This window comes from Monodon monoceros, unplaced genomic scaffold (genome assembly GCF_005190385.1).
Source record: "Monodon monoceros isolate NGI ecotype Baffin Bay Population unplaced genomic scaffold, NGI_Narwhal_1 Super_Scaffold_20, whole genome shotgun sequence".
NCBI lineage: Eukaryota > Metazoa > Chordata > Mammalia > Artiodactyla > Monodontidae > Monodon > Monodon monoceros.
In genome coordinates, this window is record NW_021703777.1 from 105,046,845 (window position 1) to 105,056,617 (window position 9,773).

General features: G+C 39.7%; 1 pseudogene; it reads left to right on the top strand.

Moving 5' to 3' along the window:
* The first annotated feature begins 2,042 nt into the window (after positions 1-2,042).
* Positions 2,043-2,362, top strand: LOC114902334 (annotated as a pseudogene).
* Positions 2,363-9,773: the final 7,411 nt, after the last annotated feature.

Consider the following 9,773-nt stretch of genomic DNA (forward strand, 5'->3'; position numbering starts at 1 on the left):
AAAACAATAATTATGTGAAGATGATCATAATTATAATAAATGCTCTAAGTTTTACAATGATTTCATTATCCAAGTGAAAATTCACAGAGTTAGTGGTTAAAAACTGAACACTTACCCTGCCAACACCGAGCAGCCACCGTCACCTGCCATCTGAACTGCAAGTAGCCTCCTAACTGGTCTCCTCAATTCCACTTTTGCCTCCACTAAGCTCTGTTGATCACAAAGCTATTAAAGTGAACTTTTAAAGACATAGATCTGAATATATGACTCCTGCATTTAAAATCCATTGTGGCAGAGATCTTCCCATTCTCTCCATCTTCTTTAAAATGATAGTCCCCACCATCACAGGTTTTAGGGAGTACAAGGCTGCTCAGCAGGAGAATTGATCTCTCTGCTTCCTTTTGGCACAAAGGAGGTGAGTCCGTGTGATGATGTCTGGGCTAATAGAGGTCAACAGAACTGAAATGGATGCAACCTCCAAGTGATTCCTAAAAGGCAAAGCCACTTATCCTGCATTTCCTCTTTCCTCCTTCCTGTGGGTAGGAATACAGATAGGATGGTGAGAATCTACCTGTATTATTCTCTGCTGAAAAATACTTTATGACACATAGTAGTCACTCAAGTATTTAAATCAATGAAAGATAGAGGAACACAGTGTAAGACAGCTGTACATTCTCCTGCCCAGATAGTTGTTAGATATCTGGTAGTAAATCATATAGTATTACCACTAAGAAGAGATCTACAAAACTTATGAGAAAGAAAAAAGGCAATGTATTCATATTTAATGCCAAAGAGTCATAATTGATATTCTAATAATTATGGAAGTTATGAAAAGAAATAGCCAGGCACTTTATGTCAGTGACCTATGTCTAGAAGTCACACAGAGATATGATCTGTGCTCAAGGTCAAGAATAAAGCACTCTAGAGTCAGGAAGCCGGTATCAAAACCCAACAAAATCAAAAAAGGAGGAAAGATTAAAGCAACAACATTTTTTCAGGACATTATATATTCTTGGGCTCAAGCTGTCCAGAGTAACAAAGTTAAAATAGAGAATTTTATTTTGCTTAAATCTTTTTAAGATATAGGGGCATGTATTATCTCACCTAACTACAATGTTAGGAGAAAATTCTCAGACTTCGGGCAGAGCTGGACCCAAATGTTAAGAGGATGTCATTGAGGATCCATTGTCTCTCTCTCTCTCTCTTTTTCTTTTTACTTTTGAACTCAATTTAGACTTATAGAACAGAGCTCCTGTATACCCTTTCCTTACCCAGTTGCCCTTTTGTTAACATCTTATGTAACCACAGTACAATTACCAAAGCTAATAAATCAACCTTGGTACAGGTTTGTTGACTAAATTAGAGACCTTATTAAAATTTCACCAGTTTTTTCACTAACATTTTTTCCTGTTCCAGTATCCTACCAGGATTCCACCTTGCATTTAGTTGTTATACTTCCCCAGTCTCCTCTGATGCATAATAGCTCCTCAGTTTTCCATGTCTCTCATGATGTTGACATTTTTGAAGGTTATTGGCCAGTTATTTGGTAAAATGCCTCTCAGTTTGGGTTCCTCTGATTCTTTTCTCTTGATTGGAATAAGGTTCTGTGTTTTTGGCAAGAATATCACAGAAACTATGCTATTGCCTTTTCAAGGAATCTTATCAAAGGATTAACAGTGTAATAATGTTTCATTACTGGTGATGTTAATCTTGATCAATTGGGTAAGTGGTGTCTGCTGGGTTTCTCCACCTTGAAGTTGCTATCTTTCCCTTTGGAGGTAAAAAATACTTTGGAGGAGATCATTTAGTCTATGCAAGTTCTGTGTCTCCCACAAATTTTGTGCATTAATTTTATTGAGATGCAAAATTTCAAGTAGAAAACAAATCCTCTTTTACTAGCATACATGAAAAAATCACAACTAAAAAAAAAGGACAAACGACGAACTGGAAGAAAAATCACAATCTAAAATTTACTGAAAAAGATGTGTATTAAGAAAACCATATTAGCGTCCTGATTTTCTCCTACTGCTGTAGCCTGAAACATGCTGACTCCTGGCCCTGTCACTCCAGAGGCACCCTTTAAACCATCGCAGCCCCCAGTCATTGAGGGCTTTAGCCCCAGTGTACATAGCACTTCGGAAAGCTTCAAGGAAAAGTTTCTTTGCAAGACCCGCGAGAACCCAATGGTACCCATAGGCTGCCTGGGCACAGCGGCTGCCCTTACCTACGGCCTCTACTGCTTCCACCGGGGTCAGAGCCAGCACTCCCAGCTCATGATGCTCACCCGAATTGCCCCCAGGGCTTCATGGTCGTAGCCATCTTGGCAGGTCTGGCTGCATCCACTCTGAAATCTCAACCCTGAGTCGGTGGCCTGGCCTTGAAAGCTCCATGGAGATCGTTCCCAGCTCCAGGAGCAACCACCGGTCCTGCCACTGGCATTATTCCCTCATCTCCCCTGACAAGCCCCTGTATCAGTGGTGTCAGAAGTAGCCAATTGTGTAACCGACAGATTTTTTCAGGAATCTCAGGTTCGGTTCAGTTTGAGTGTTGCATACTTCTACTTGTGCTGCACCTTCTCCACTCCCTACTTAATAAACTCTGATCCACTTGTAAAAAAAAAAAAAAAAAAAAGGAAAGAAAGAAAACCATAGTGTACCAAAATAACATTTAAAAATTATAATAGTGTCTAACTATTGCTTTTGCTTCAAATGCTGTATATCAGTGGTTCTTACACTTTTCTAGGCCATGGAACCTCTGGAGAACCTGATGAAAGATGAGAGCTCACTCTATCCCTTAAAAAATGAAAATAGGCACATGTTGACAATTTTGGGAATTCATAAACCACCAAACCTCATCCTTAGATTGCTGAGGGGTCTTCAGGCTAAGCACCTCTTTCTTAATACCAAAGAGCAACTGTAACTCAATTTGCTTTTCATAGGTCCACCTATATGCCCTTCCTTGATGATGTCCTTTCCTCAGTTTGTTATGGTAGAAAAAGGGAAAAGAGGGAAGGAGGAAAGGAGGGAAGGAAGAAAGGAAGGAAGGAAGGGCAGATGGGGGCCAGGTTGGAGAGAGGAAGAGAGAGGTAGAAAGAAATAATCATAATATCCCATGTTCCCATTACTTCTCTTGCCCAGAATAGAAAAAAATAGTCTAAAAAAATGACCAATTCTTCTTAATTTTTTTCCTAAACTGATTTTTAAGTTGGATCTTGAGGTGTATTAGAAACTATTCATTTTACCCCATTCAGCTTTTCTTTCCTCCCTCATCCCATCCACCCAATACCCCCCCATACTTTTTCCTTTCTGAGTACATTGCTCCCTCAAAGATTTTATGTTTCTTTCAAATATATGTTCACAGGAATTGTGTACTACCACAAGAATTATATTCTTCCAAGTAAAAAACAGAAGGAAGCTAAGAAGTTCTGACATCTACTTTTAAAGACAAATTTTCACCAGGATCCTAGGGTCACTTTGTCCACTTTTTAAAGGAAGGCTAAAAATATCTGAGGGTCTTTTTTCTTCTTTAAAACTGTTTCTCTTCTGAAGCAGTTGACACCATTCCATGAAATTTTTGCAGCAAATCTGCACTAAGTGCACTCAATGTCATGAAACTCCTTTCTGTTTTTCGGTATGTTGGGATGCTGACTCAAATGCATTTCATTTGAAAATTAAAAGCAAATTTCATAAGCTATTTGCTTTGCACGGAGAAATTTGGGTCAGTCAGTGAGAAAGACAACGGGCTTTTTTCATGGAACTGTTTTGAGGTAAGAACCATGCCTTTCCTAGAAGGACTCTGCCCCTCCCACCTGAGGGAGCTCTGGGTGTTCTTCACCACAACTATTTCTTCATCCTAAGAATCTTTGGGCCTAATCATTGTTCCAGAAAATTTTGAGTCAAGTCTGCTGCATTAGCCTTTTACATAATACAATTTGGAAAAACTCTTTTCAGCATACCTAATTCAAATGAGTTCATCTGTGAAACCCAAAATATGAGATTTTCATAAAATGCAGATGCAAAAACAGACTCAAAGCACAAAAGACAGCATTTATACAACCCATTAGGCAATAGTCAAAGCTTTCCTTCTCTAAAGAGAAAAAGGAAAATTGTATCATCTTCTAGCCAATACAATAAGTCCTACTAGTTTAAGCTTTGATGTTGCCACATCAAGAATTCTTTCTCTAGTATGTTCAAAATCATGAAGAACATTCTGATAATAAGAGTTGTCTTTATGACCTCCTTTGATTTCTTTCATTAATACTAAAGAAATAAAGAAGAGACCTTTGGAGACCTAAGCTCCCCATTTATCCATGGAACATTCCAACTCGCTGAATTTCTTTATGAGAAACACAAAAACAAATCTTCACCAAGCAATTTAGCACAAAAAAATCTTCTCAAAAAGAAAATCTAATATCTGATTGCATGACAACAGAAGGTTGGACATACACAGCTAGATAACGCAGAGCCTGTTTCTTTACTCAGTAATGGTGCTGTTAATTTAAATTATATGACGGTTATGGTCCATGAATTAGACATGCTTTTGCTATTTGCTTGCTGAGGGGGTTTTTCGGTATCCTGAAAAAGTGATCACTCTTGAGAATAAACAAGAAAAGAAATGGATTCCAATACTCCCCTCCCCACTTCAAAATCACATAGATTTTTCTTGACTCATAGTTGCATTTTTACTTTTCAACTTAAACAACTGTTTCTTCTTATCATGAAGGATGCAAATGTTAAAAATAAAGCTTCAGGTAATGGATGAACGTACATGTGATTCACAGTGTTGGGAGTGAAAACACTGTATTATAACACTGCATCAAAGGCAATAATTCTGAGATGGTTTGGTAACTTTTGGCTTTTGTGTTAAAAGTGACATCAGAAAGCACATCACATGCCTGAGTTTAGAGTTGGGTTTTAAGAGATTCTGCTCTCAAAGCACAAGAAAAAAGAAAAACTATTAAATTCCAGTGAATTAATGATTCTATGGCCTAGTTTCTTGGAATGGGGGAGAGAGATTAAAAATGGGAAGATTCTTAACAGGCCCATTGCAATTCACCAGGAATTTTCCAAACACAAGCTCTCCACCTATGTGTATATAGAAAGATAAGTTTTAGAGGTTCTGGGATTGCTCAAATTGTCACTGTCATTTTAACTAATGAAGTCAGGGTACTATAAGAAGAGGACTGAAAGAGGAGTTACAAGATATCTGTACTAATTAACTGTGTGACCATGAAAACAGATCTTAGCTTCTTTGGATCTCTCTCTTTCTCCTTACTCTATAAAGTAAAGGAGTTGAACTAGATGATTTCTCAGGGTCTTTTCTAATTAATACTTGTTTGATAGCTATCACTGGTTCTAATGTATGAAAAGTTTAAAGAGGGCTCTACTTGTGATATCACAGGTAAACCTTTAAAATGCATCACAAAGCTCCCATCAATCCAATTATGCTACATTCTAACATCTCCTGCCATACTTTATCCATAGCTCATGTGGACATATGTATAAACCATCCTACATTCAAACAAAGTAAAAGGAAAATCTCATCAGTTTCCTTACTTAATAGCTTAGCACAGAAGAACAGTAGTTGCCTCTCCCAGAGAAGAAAGTATGACCAGACAGACAAAAAGCCAGAAGCCTTTGGTTCCATGTGTCCACTCTTCATTGCCTTGGCAAGCTTTGAAAGCAGAACTTTGATATACTCTCTGAAAATGGCTGCTGAAATCAATTCTCCTGCTGGTCTCTGACCAGGCAGACAATAGACAATGTCATTTGAGCTTGCAAAGTATAGACAGCATTTTGCTTGACCCTATGGACAGAGTCCAAACACATATAAAATCTAGTGGATTCCTTCAAGGAGCATATTGTGCATTTAGAGCAACTGGGACTAGCTACTGAGGAGTAGCTTTTTTTCCATCCCTAGTGCTCTCTCAGATACACAACCATTGACATAGTTCTGCCAACTAATAGTGTAATTGGGCAATATAGACATATTTTAACACTACTACAATTTAAACTCTTACACTGGTCCAAAAACAAATAGGTTAATGAAACAAAATAGTTAGCCTGATTCAGTGTTTCATAACTGATAAAAGAGAGACATCAAAAACCAAGGGGGCAAAGATAACTTGCTTGACCAATAGGCAACTGGAGCTGCTGGGAGGAAATCAATGTGTGATCAAATTAGGTTTTTATCATACACTGAAACGTACACAGTGTGTACACTCTATGTACACACTCTGTGTGTACATAGAGTATGTACACATAGTACACCCCATGTGGACTAAACATTTAACTGCAAAAGTTGTATGCAACAAAAATAAGTATTGCTGAATGTAATTTGATTTCTGCACAGGGAAGGATCACTAAGCTTAAAAGCAATGGGAAAATTACAGTATAAAAGATAAATATATTTAACTACATAAACATTTTAAATTTTGTGTGTCAATTAAACTGACCAAAATAAGAAGGCAAAAAACAAACTAGGAGATAATAGTCACAGAAAATATCAGAGTTAAAATATCATTCCCATATGAAGTGCCCATTGATATTGTCACAACAAACAGCAACATCTCCGTAAATAGAGAAAGAACTATGAACTGATAATGGACACAAATACACACAAACAATACCTCTATAACTGTCAGATTAGCAGAATTCTTTCCAGTGATACCACTCAACTTTAGGGAAACTGTGAGGAAATCAGCACACAGCATACTCATAATCTGTTGTTTGGAACAGAAAAGGACATAAAATTTCTAAGAGTAAGTAGGCAATATAGGTCAAAGGCGTTAAAAAGGCTCATACAATTTAACTTCTAGAAATTTAGCCTAAGGAAATAAACTGACATGTGTACAACGTTTAAGCACACAGATAGATGCTTAATGCTGTGACAATTATAATGGCAAATAATTAATGAGTTAAGCAAGGAAACACCTTGAAAACCAAATAATAAATAAATTATGGTTTACTTTGTGATCATTGTTTTGAATAGTATAGGAAAACTTCATGTTATAATATTAACTGGAAACTAAAATAGGGATTGTATAGGATATAAACTCAACTATACAGTATTGTTTTATAAAGCATAAGGTAATCCTAGGTAAAACTATCCTAAAATGTTGACAGTGTCTGTCTTTGGTTGGTGGGACTATAAAGATATTTTATGTTTACTTTTAAAAATGTTTTATATTTTCAAGAAGCATGTATTATTTTGGAATAAAACTTGACCCAAAGTTAACTGGTGTTGTTTGGGCAGGGAATTAAGGCTCCCATGTACACAAAGAATAATCCAGAAGGGAGTAGGGGTGAGGCTCTGAGTTGGCACCAACTCCTGGCCTCACAGTCTTTTTCCCTTTAGGGGAGGAATGGCTGGAAGAAGGCCAGAGCAGAAGACCAGGGCAGAGCCTTCCTTGCCTGAACATTAGAACATTACTGCCTGTAAATAATAGGAACATTTACTAGACATTTATTTATCTCATGAGTTTAAATTGTGGGAAATGCACAAGAAAATGGAGGAGCTCCAGATATCAACAACATGAATGTGAATATTTGAGGAGTTCAAAGCAGATGTTTCAGTAGAATATTTTATAAATAAAACATGCTGCTGGAGATTGCATTTGGTTGCATCCAAGTTGCCACATTACACAGTCTCAGAAGCACAGGAAGAAAAGACCCATGAAGGATCTGATCTCTGCTCTCTTTTCCCCCATCTCCAACCACTCTGCCTTTGGCTGGCTATTTCTCAACCTCTCTGGTCTCTTTTTTTTTTCCGTTGATCACTCCTCCTACCTCAGGACCTTCACACAGGCTCTGTCCCCCACCTGGAATGTCCACACTCACAAATTCCCATTAATTCCTCTGAAACTTTCTAATCTCCCTTCAGATAGCACTTCCATAGAGAAGCCATTCCTGAGCCTCCAGAGTGGACAGGTTAGGTCTGCTTAGTTACACAATGACATGGAATCTTGGTCCTTACCCATTTAGCACTGATTGTTTGGTAATTATATATTCATGGGGGATTTAATGAATGGGTCTCCACATCAATGACACTACAAACTCAACGTAGGCAAAAAAATAAAGTCTCTTTTGCTCATCACAAAATGTCAGCACCTTGTACGGTACTGGCATATGGTAAAAACACTAATTCAAAAAGATACTTATGAGGAGCTTCAAGATGGCGGAAGAGTAAGACATGGAGATCACCTTCCTCCACACAGACACATCAGAAATACATCTACACGTGGAACAACTCCTACAGAACACCTACTGAATGCTGGCAGAAGACCTCAGACCTCCCAAAAGGCAAGAAACTCCCCACGTACCTGGTTAGGGCAAAAGAAAAAAGAAAAAATAGAGACAAAAGAATAGGGATGGGACATGCACCAGTGGGAGGGAACTGTGAAGGAGGAAAGGTTTCCACACACCAGGAAGCCCCTTCGCGGGCAGAGACTGTGGGTGGCGGAGGGGGGGAGCTTTGGCGCCGTGGAGGAGAGCGCAGCAACAGGGGTGCGGAGGGCAAAGCGGAGAGATTCCTGCACAGAGGATTGGTGCCGACCAGCACTCAGCACACCGAGAGGCTTGTCTGCTCACCAGCCGGGACGGATGGGGGCTGGGAGCTGAGGCTCCAGCTTCGGAGGTCAGATCCCAGGGAGAGGACTAGGGTTGGCTGCTCGAACACAGCCTGAAGGGGGCTAGTGTGCCACAGCTAGCTGTGAGGGAGTCCGGGAAAAGGTCTGGAGCTGCCGAAGAGGCAAGAGGCTTTTCCTTGCCTCTTTGTTTCCTGGTGCGCGAGGAGAGGGGATTGAGAGCACCACTTAAAGGAGGTCCACAGACAGGCGCGAGCTATCAGCGTGGACCCCAGAGGCGGGCATGAGATGCTAAGGCTGCTGCTTCAGCCACAAAGAAGCCTGTGTGCAATCACAGGTCACTATCCACACCTCCCCTGCCAGGAGCCTGTGCAGCCCACCACTGCCAGGGTCCTTTGATCCAGGGACAACTTCCCCGGGAGAACACATGGTGCACCTAATGCTGGTGCAACATCACGCCAGCCTCTGCCGCTGCAGGCTCACCCCGCATCCATACCCCTCCCTCCCCGTGGCCTGAGTGAGCCAGAGCCTCCAAAGCAGCTATTCCTTTAACCCCGTCCTATCTGAGCAAAGAACAGATGCCCTCAGGTGACCTACACACAGAGACAGGTCCAAATCCAAAGCTGAACCCCCTTTGGAGCTGTAAGAACAAAGAAGAGAAAGGGAAATTTCTCCCAGCAGCCTCAGGAGCAGCGGAATAAATCTCCACAATCAACCTGATGTACCCTGCATCTGTGGAATACCTGAATAGGCAACGCATTATCCCAAATTGAGAAGGTGGACTTTGGGAGCAACGATATATTTTTTCCCTTTTTGTCTTTTTGTGAGTGTGTATGTGTATGCTTCTGTGTGTGATTTTGTCTGTATAGCTTTGCTTTTACCATTTGTCCTAGGGTTCTGTCTGTCCATTTTTTGTTTTTGTTGTTATTTTAGTATAGCTTTCAGCACTCGTTATCATTGGCGGATTTGTGTTTTGGTTTGGTTGTTCTCTTCTTCACGGTTTTTTTATTACTCTCTTTTAAATTTTTTTTAATAATTATTTTTTATTTTAATAACTTTTATTTTATTTTACTTTATCTTCTTTTTTCTTTCTTTTTTTTCTCCCTTTTATTCTGAGCCATGGGGATGACAGGCTCTTCATGCTTCCAGGCATCAGGGCTGTGCCTCTGAGGTGGGAGAGCCAGGTTCA